This window comes from Erinaceus europaeus, assembly GCF_950295315.1.
Source record: "Erinaceus europaeus chromosome 6 unlocalized genomic scaffold, mEriEur2.1 SUPER_6_unloc_1, whole genome shotgun sequence".
NCBI lineage: Eukaryota > Metazoa > Chordata > Mammalia > Eulipotyphla > Erinaceidae > Erinaceus > Erinaceus europaeus.
Genome location: NW_026647114.1, coordinates 1,295,571 through 1,305,885, shown reverse-complemented (window position 1 = coordinate 1,305,885; position 10,315 = coordinate 1,295,571).

Here is a 10,315-nt window from a genome sequence, read left to right as displayed (position 1 = left end):
ACCTGCTGAGAAACAGAGGGCTGCTTCAAAAATTCTGAGACACTTCAGAGTCCAGGGAAATTAAGATTTCAGTAGAATGAAAAGAAACTCATATGTACTGAAACTTACACTAGAGATAGGAGGCAAGTTCTGTACTATGGTAATTACAATAAGGATGCTGATAGAAATGCTATTAGAAATGCTACTGGAAGGTTCTATTATTTATAATTGTATTGAATCCTGCTCCAACTAGGTGGCTAATTATTAATGAAAAAGGAAGCTGTTATAAATGTGTTAATTCTGATAAAGGTAAAATACATAGGTCGAGATATACTGCCATGGAAATGAGGAGACAGAATATGGCTTGTGTCAGAAAAAACTTACAAAGCTGTGACTCCAGTAGCCTAGGTGATATCACCAACAAAACAAGCCAGAGCTCAGCAGTGCACAGGTAACTCTCTTTGTATATCTGGACCTGTCAGTAAAATAAGTATATAAGTAAAATATCAATCAGTGAAGACAGAGTGTATGAGAGCATGTGAGAGTTAGAGACAGAGAAGGCGAGAAGAGGAATAGATTAGTTGAAAAGAGACCAGAAGTCAAAAACCTCCTACACTGTGTTCGTTGATGGCAGGTTCAAACCTGGCTTGTAGAGATTGTAAGGCAGCAGCTCTCATGCCCACAGACCCCATACAGCCCCAGCCTTCACCATATGCTGTACTAACAGACCTGACAGTAATGCCTGTGTGTCTGCCTGTCTGTCAGTCTGTGTGTGTCTGTGTGTGCTCAGAGCTCACCTATCTTAGTCTCACAGCATGAGAGTCAAGGTAGCCAGACTCACCTGCAACTTATGTATATAGAACCTAGCTGGTCAGGGCAAGCCAGCTAGCCCAGATTCTGTCTAAACAAGAATGCACATGCAAAGGTACTCTCATGTCTCCCTCTCCTGAGTTCCTGATTCAATCCAATGCCTCACTATCATCCAAACACTGCCAATGGGGTAAGCTGGGGCACCCCACAGCATTCAGGGGAATGAGCCTGTCCAGTCATGTTTGGCTGCCTACTCAGCCTCCAAATTCTCAGTCCACTTCTCAGGGCAGCAGATTACAAGACGAGAATGAACCCAGAAAGAGCTGTGTTTCAACATAGATGGGAACTGTGTTTGACCGAACAATAGTGGATGAACCAGGCCCCTTACACCTACACTTTGTGTCCAGCCAAAGCAATTGCTCCTGTGTCCTCACAATCACTGATCATGGTGTCCTGGTGTCCACACATCACACTCAGAGAGATTCCCAGAATTAGGCATGCATGAGTGTCCCATACAAAGTCGCTCTGCTTGCAGGAAGAACAAACTCCCAGGGCCCTTGCTATGGAGAGACAAAAGCAAGACGGATGCCTCCCTTGGTGGAATTAGGAGATTCCAGTGGATAACATGGCCCCACCACTCTCCTGAGGGCCTGGCTGCTGCTAATAAAGGCAATTGGAAACACCTGTTACCACTTGGGACCTGAGGACATACTCAGGAATCCCTCCAGGAGCTAGCAGGCTGGCAGACCTCCTGACCCCGGGATAGCTGTGCTCCTAGTTGGGAGGGTCTTTGGGCCAGAGGTGAGAATATTTACAACTGTTTCCTTCTCCTCAGTAAGAAAGTTACAAATGATGTACAGAAATACAAGGAAAGTGGAAAAAAGTACCCCTGTGCCATGCAATACTAATCCATTGTGCATTGGCTGTCACTGTCAAAAACAGTGCAGTAATAGTTGTAGTAGTGTGTAGTATCTGCAAAAGGAAACGTATTGTGTGTCAAAAGTTCCTTTCAATTTAAGAGAAAATCTATCAGGCAGAAGAAATGACCCCTCACGTCATATGGGACTAAATAAATATGCAAATGAATGGGGATGATCTAGGAGGATACGAAAAAAATAAAAACAAAAACCACAGGAAGACCTGATTACAGCAGAAATATAGAAAACGTCTTCTGAGAAACAGAGGGCTGCTGCAAAACTTACCTGAAACTTCAGGGTCCAGGCAAATTAAGAATTCCAGAGATTGAAAAAAAAGGCATACGTATTGAAGCTTAGATTAGAAAATGGAGGCAAGTTCTGTGCTATGATAATTACAATGAGGATACTGATAGAAAGGCTATTGGAAATGCTCCTGGAAGGCTTATAATTAATAATTGTAGTGAATACTGCTCCGACTATGTGACCAATTATTTATGAATAAAAAGGCCATTATAAATGTGGTGATTCTACATTAAGATCAAATAAAAAAGTCAACAATTCTAAAAATTACTGATATATATGTATATATATTTACATATATGTATGTGTATCTTTATTATAAACTCTGAGGGATACCTTCTGGCTATGCTGAGACAGAGTATGTCTTGTATCAGAGAGGCTTACAAAGCTGAGGCTCCAGAAACCTAGGTGAAATCGCCACCAAAACAAGCGACTCATTTTGTATATCAGGGCCTGTCAGTAAAATAAGTATATAAGTAAAATTTTAATGAGTGCAGACAGAGTAAGTGAGAGCCTGTGAGAGTCAGAAACAGAGAAGGCAAGAAGAGAAATAGAAGAGTGGGAAAGAGACCAGAATTCAAAAACCTCCCACACTGTGTTCATACATGACAGGTTCAAACCTGGGTTGTAGAGATTGTAAGGCAGCAGTCTCATGTCCAGAGAACCCAAACCACCCCAGCCTTCACCATATGTGTGTAGTATTTACGACATGAAATGTATTGTGAGTGTAAACTTCCCTTCAATTATAAGATAAAAATCTATCAAGCAGAAGAAATGACCCCTCATGTAATATAGGACTAAATAAAAAAATAAATATGCAAATAAATAGGGATGATCTAGGAGGATTTGAAAAAAATGAAAGATAAAAAAAGCACAAGAAGACCTGATTACAGCAGAAAATGGAAACCATCTGCTGAAAAACAGAGGGCTACTTCAAAAATTCCGAGACACTTGAGAGTCCAGGGAAATTAAGATGTCAGGAGAATGAAAAGAAACTCATATGTACTTACACTAGAGAAAGGAGGCAAGTTCTGTACTATGATAGTTACAATAAAGATGCTGATAGAAATGCTATTAGAAATGCTACTGGAAGGTTCTATTGTTTATAATTGTATTGTATCCTGCTCCAACTAGGTGGCCAATTATTAATGAAAAACGAAATTGTTATAAATGTGTTAATTCTGATAAAGATCAATTACATAGGACTGCAATTCTAAAAGTGACAGATATATATATATATATGTATATTTATATATACATATATGGATGTATATGTTTATTATAATGTCTTAGAGATACTGCCATGGATATGAGGAGATAGAATTTTGCTTGTGTCAGAGAGATACAAAGCTGTGGCTCCAGTAGCCTAGGTAATATCACCAACAAAACAAGCCAGAGATCAGCAGTGCTCTGGTAACTCTCTTTGTATATCTGGCCCTGTCAGTAAAATAAGTATATAAGTAAAATATCAATGATTGAATACAGAGTGTGTGAGAGCATGTGAGAGTTAGAGACAGAGAAGGCGAGAAGACAAATAGATGAGTTGGAAAGTGATCAGAAGTCAAAAACCTCCTACACTGTGTTCATTGACGACAGGTTCAAACCTGGCTTGCAGAGATTGTAAGGCAGCAGCTCTCATGCCCACAGACCCCATACAGCCCCAGCCTTCACCATATGCTGTACTACCAGACCTGATAGTAAAGTGTGTGTGAGTGTTTGTCTGTCTGTGTGTGTCTGTGTGTGCTCGGAGCTCACCTATAGTAGTCCCAGAGCATGGGTGTCAAGGTAGGCAGCCTCACCTGCAACTTATGTACAGAGAACCTAGCTGGACATAGCAAGCCAGCTAACCCAGATTGTGGCTAATCAAGAATGCATATGCAAAGGGACTCTCATGTCTCCCTCTCCTGAGTTCCTGATTCAAACCCATGCCTCACTATCATCCAAAAACTGACAACGGGATTAGCGGGGGCACCCCTCAGAATTCAGGGGCATGAGCCTGTCAAGTCACATTTGGCTGCTTACTCAGCCTCCAGACTCTCAGTCCACTGCTCAGGACAGCAGATTACAAGCCCTGAAAGAACCCAGAAAGAGCCGTGTTTCAACATAGATGGGAACTGTGTTTGACCAAACAGTAGTGAATGAACCCGGCCCCTTACACCTACACTTTGGGTCCGGCTAAGGCAATTGCTCCTGTGGCCTCACAATCCCTGATCATGCTGTCCTGGTGTCCATACATCACACTCAGAGAGATGTCCAGAAGTAGGCATGCATGTGTGTCCCATAAAAAGTCTCTCTGCTTGCAGGAAACACAAACTCCCTGGGCCCTTGCTATGGAGAGACACAAGGAAGATGGATGCCTCCATTGGCTGAATTAGGAGCTTCCAGTGGAGATCACAGCCCCGCCCCTCACCTGAGGGCCTGGCTGCTGCTAATAAAGGCAATTGGAAACACCTGTTACCACTTGGGGCCTGAGGACATACTCAGGAATCCCTCCAGGAGCTAGCAGGCTGGCAGACATCCTAACCCCGAGATAGCTGTGCTCCAAGTTAGGAGGGACTTCGGGCCAGAGGTGAGAATATTCCCTAGATAGAAGAAAGAACTTCAGGTTTCAAAAGGATTTGAAACCCCAGGAGGCACTTGGAAAAGACATTTCACAGCCATCAAAACACCCTCTTTCTGAACGCTGGAAGCTTCCGTTTTGCGTGGAAAATCTGGACACTGGGGTGGCTATCAGTACCACAGATCCTTTACATTCGGCCCAATAGAGGGAAAGCACAATGTGTGTGCCAGTGTGGTAGAGTTTCACTTCTCTTCACCTGGGCTATCATGGAATAAGGACAAGGATGCGGTACAGGAAATTGAGGAGGACTGCATTTAGGATGAGTGTCAGCCACAGGGCCCTGGAGAATGGGAGTCAAGCACAGAGGGCCTGGACAGCTGCAGCTGGAGATGGACATATGTCTGTTACCTGCAGCAGGATCGCTGTATCCTCAGTTCCCCTCTGTACTACTCCATATGCAGGAGACTAAATAATTCAAAGGGCAAAGAAAATAAAATTTGAACACTGTGAAGGCCGAGTTCACGATGCATGCACTGACTTCCAGGAAGGTTCAGGGGAAGAAGGCACACAGAGACAGTCTGAGAGACAGAATGACAGTGACTGAAAAGGACAGAAATTCTGGCCCTGTTTTGATCAGTGCCAGAGCACTGAAGACATACCCTCCATGCCAATACATACTTCTTACAAGTGGCATTGTTATTTTATGTATGTGAGGAAAGGTTACAATTAGAACATCTAGGTCTTAGCCCACTCTAAGAAGCAACACTTGGCCTGCAGCCCACTCTCAAAAACTGCCCTAGCCTCTCCAAATTTGAAGAAGTTTTAGTGATGCTCAGTCAAATGCAGGCTGGCATATTTCATCTCCCTGGTCCAGTCTCAGCCTGTCCTGTGTACAGGGAACTGCACTATGTCTACTTCTTCTTTGATTTACAGTTTTGGGATAGGTCTCCGTGGACAAAAAGAACAAGAGGGAAGTAGATGTTTTGGAAACGGTAGTTTGTGCTGAGAGAGATTTGTAGAGTGACAAGAGGTAAATGAATGGCTCTGTGAGATGTCTCTCATGACTGTGGCTCAGAAGGTCCAGGGGTTTCCTTATTACTACCCGAATCCAGAGCACCACAAGTTTCCTAGTCTGGCAACACACACAGGGCAGCTGCTAGTTTCCAATGCAAGCCTCAGGGCAAAAACCTCACCCTCTTCAGTGTCTTTACATCTGAAAATAAGAAAAGTTTCGAAGGGCCAAGGAGAGCTACGATGGTGTCAATATTGACCTGTAAATCAGAATGTGCCAAGTGTTTTGCACAATATCACCTGTGCCAGAGTGATTCTGTTTTTCTCTCTGTCTCTCCCTCCCTCACACACACACACACAAACACACACAAACATACACTCTCACAGTTAACTCACACACACATCCACAGAGGCACAGGCACAAAAGGAGTTATACACATGCACACTGGATAGCTTCTGCAAGGCATGGCCCTGGGTGAACCCTGCTTCGCACTTCCTGGAAGCACGCCCAGCCTTTTAAGGCCAGCTCTGAGCTCCCATTGTCGGGCTTACTTCAGAAGGACTGCAGACAGGGCACCAGCCATGCTCTGATATTCCAGAGGCCTAGGCCACGCCCAGAAACCCTGCCAGCAATATCATTGGCCAGTGTGCTAGGACACGCACAGTAGTGTCAAGGACCATAGTCAGTGATTGGCCAGCAACATTGAGCACAGTCCACACGGCCCTGCAACATGCTCATAGGGCAGCCTCTGGAAGGCCCGCCCACCAGCCACTTCTGCTGGAAAGAGATGAGATTTCAAAAACCTCCTGCACTGTGTTCATTGATGACAGGTTCAAAGCTGGCTTGTAGAGATTGTACAGCAGCAGCTCTGATGCCCACAGACCCCAGACAGCCCCAGCCTTCACCATATGCTCTACTACCAGACCTGCCAGTAATGTGTGTGTGTGTGTGTGTGTGTGTGTGTGTGTGTGATTGTCTCTCTGCCTGTGTCTGTGTGTGCTCAGAGCTCACCTATAGTAGTCTCAGAGCATGGGTGGGAAGGTAGCCAGCCTCACCTGCAACTTATGTACAGAGAACCTAGCTGGTCAGGGTTAGCCAGCTAGCCCAGATTCTGGCTAAGCAAGAATGCACATGCAAAGGGACTCTCATGGCTCCCTCTCCTAAGTTCCCTATTCAATCTCATGCCTCACTATCATCCAAACAAAGCCAATGTGGTAAGCTGGGGCACCCGTTAGAATTCAGAGGCAGGAGCCTGTCCAGTCACGTTTGAATGGCTACTTTGCCTCCAGACTCTCAGTCCACTGCTCAGGGCAGGAGATTACAAGCCCAGAATGAACCCAGAAAGAGCTGTGTTTCAACATAGATGGGGACTGTATTTGACCAAACAATAGTGTATGAACCCTGCTGCTCAACCTACCCTTTGGGTCTGGCTAAGGCAATTGCTCCTGTGGCCTCACAATCCCTGATCATGGTGTCCTGGGGTCCACACATCACACTCAGGGAGATTCCCAGAAGTAGGCATGCATGAGTGTCCCATACAAAGTCACTCTGCTTGCACTAAGCACAAACTCCCTATGCCCTTGCAATGGAGAGAAAAAAGGAAGATGGATGCCTCCACTGGCTGAATTCAGAGCTTCCAGTGGAGGTCACAGCCCCGCCCCTACCTGAGGGCCTGGGTGCTGCTAATAAAGGCAATTGGAAACACCTGTTACCACTTGGGGCCTGAGGACATACTCAGGAATCCCTCCAGGAGCTAGCAGTCTGGCAGACGTCCTGACACCGGGATAGCTTTGCTCCTTGTTGGAAGGGCCTTCGGGACAGAGGAACGTTACAAATGATGTACAGAAATACAGGGAAAGTGGGAAAAATTACCCCCCTGCCCACTATTACATTTAACTGTTGACTGTAAATCATTCATCCCCCAAGAAAGAACATAATAAATATTTGTGAGTTTAAAATAATTGTAGGTTAAATAGGGAACATTCTTTAGAGCCATGCAATACTAATCCATTGAGCATTGGATGTCACTGTTAAAAACAGTGCAGTAATAGTTGTAGTAGTGTGTAGTATCTGCAAAAGGAAATGTATTGTGTGTCAAATATTCCCTTCAATTATAAGAGAAAATCTATCAGGCAGAAGAAATGACCCCTCATGTGATATGGGGCTAAATAAATAAATAAATAAATATGCAAATAAATGGGGATGATCTATGAGGATTAAAAAAACAAAAAACACAGGAAGACCTGATTATGCAGAAATATCGAAAATGACTGCTGAGAAACAGAGGGCTGCTTCAAAACTTCCCTGACACTTCAGGGTCCAGGCAAATTAATAATTCCCGAGAATGAAAAGAAAGGCACATGTATTGAAGCTTACACAAGAAAATGGAGGCAAGTTCTGTGCTATGATAATTACAATGAGGATATTGATAGAAAGGCTATTGGAAATGCTCCTGGAAGGCTTATAATTTATAATTGTAGTGAATCCTGCTCCAACTATGTGACCAATTATTTAAGAATAAGGAGGCTGTTATAAATGTGGTAATTCTGCATTAAGATCAAATAAAAAGGTCAACAATTCTAAAAATGACTGATATATATATATGTATATATATATATATGTACATATATGTAAGTGTATCTTTATTATAGACTCTGATGGATACTTGCATGGCTATGCAGAGACATATCATGGCTTCTGCCAGAGAGACTTACAAAGCTGAGGCTCCAGAAACCTAGGTGAAATCGCCAACAAAACAAGTCAAAGCTCTGCAGTGCCCTGCTGACTCTCTTTGTATATCAGGGCATGCAAGTAAAATAAGTATATAAGTAAAATATTAATGAGTACAGACAGATTGAGTGAGAGCCTGTGAGAGTCAGAGATAGAGAAGGGAAGAAGAGAAATAGAAGAGTGGGAAAGAGACCAGAAGTCAAAAACCTCCCACACTGTGTTCATACATGACAGGTTCAAACCTGGGTTGTAGAGATTGTAAGGCAGCAGTCTCACGTCCACAGATCCCAGACCACCCCAGCATTCACCATATGTGTGTAGTATTTACGACACAAAATGTATTGTGACTGTAAACTTCCCTTCAATTATAAGAGAAAAATCTATCAAGCAGAAGAAATGACCCCTCATGTAATATAAGACTAAATAAATACATAAATATGCAAATAAATGGGGATGATCTAGGAGGATTTGAAAAACAAATAAAAAATAAAAGCAAAAAGCACAAGAAGACCTTATTACAGCAGAAAAAGGAAACCATCTGCTGAAAAACAGAGGGCTGCTTCAAAAATTCAGAGACACTTCAGAGTCCAGGGAAATTAAGATTTCAGGAGAATGAAAAGAAAATCATATGTACTGAAGCTTAAACTAGAGATAGGAGGCAAGTTCTGTACTATGATAATTACAATAAGGATGCTGATAGAAATGCTATTAGAAATGCTACTGGAAGGTTTTATTATTTATAATTGTATTGAATCCTGCTCCAACTCGGTGGACAATTAATAATGAAAAAAGGAAGCTGTTATACATGTGTTAATTCTGATAAAGGTCAATTACATAGGTCGACAATTCTATAAATGAGATATGTATATATATATAAATATATATATATATATATATATATATATATATATATATATGTATATGTTTATTATAAAGTCTCAGATATACTGCCATGGAAATGAGGAGACAGAATATGGCTTGTGTCAGAGAGACTTACAAAGCTGTGACTTCATTAGCCTAGGTGATATCACCAACAAAAACAAGTCAGAGCTCAGCAGTGCTTTGGTAACTTTCTTTGTATATCTGGGCCTGTCAGTAAAATAAGTATATAAGTAAAATATCAATCAGTGAAGACAGAGTGTGTGAGAGCATGTGAGAGTTAGAGACAGAGAAGGCGAGAAGAGAAATAGATGAGTTGGAAAGAGACCAGAAGTCAAAAACATCCTACACTGTGTTCATTGATGACAGGTTCAAACCTGGCTTGTAGAGATTGTAAGGCAGCAGCTCTCATGCCCACAGAACCCAGACAGCCCCAGCCTTCACGATATGCTGTACTACCAGACCTGACAGTAATGCGTGTGTGTGTGTGTGTGTCTGTCTGTCTGTGTGTGTCTGTGTGTGCTCAGAGCTCACCTATAATAGTCTCATAGCAAGGGAGTCAAGGTAGCCAGACACACCTGCAACTTATATACAGAGAACTTATCTGGTCAGGGCAAGCCTAGCCCAGATTCTGGCTAAGAAAGAATGCAAATGCAAAGGTACTCTCATGTCTCCCTCTCCTGAGTTCCTGATTCAATCCCATGCCTCACTATCATCCAAACACTGCCAACGGGGTAAGCTGGGGCACCCAACAGAATTCAGGGTAATGAGCCTGTCCGGTCACGTTTGGCTGCCTACTCAGCCTCCAGACTCTCAGTCCACTGCTCAGGGCAGCAGATTACAAGCCCAGAAAGTACCCAGAAAGAGCTGTGTTTCAACATAGATGGGAAATGTGTTTGACAAAACAATAGTGGATGAACCCGGCCGCTTACACCTACCCTTTGGTTCCAGCCAAAGCAATTGCTCCTGTGTCCTCACAATCACTGATCATGGTGTCGTGGTATCCACACATCACACTCAGAGAGATTCCCAGAAGTAGACATGCATTAGTGTCCCATACAAAGTCTCTCTGCTTGCGGGAAGCACAAACTCCCAGGGCCCTTGCTATGGAGAGACAAAAGGAAGATG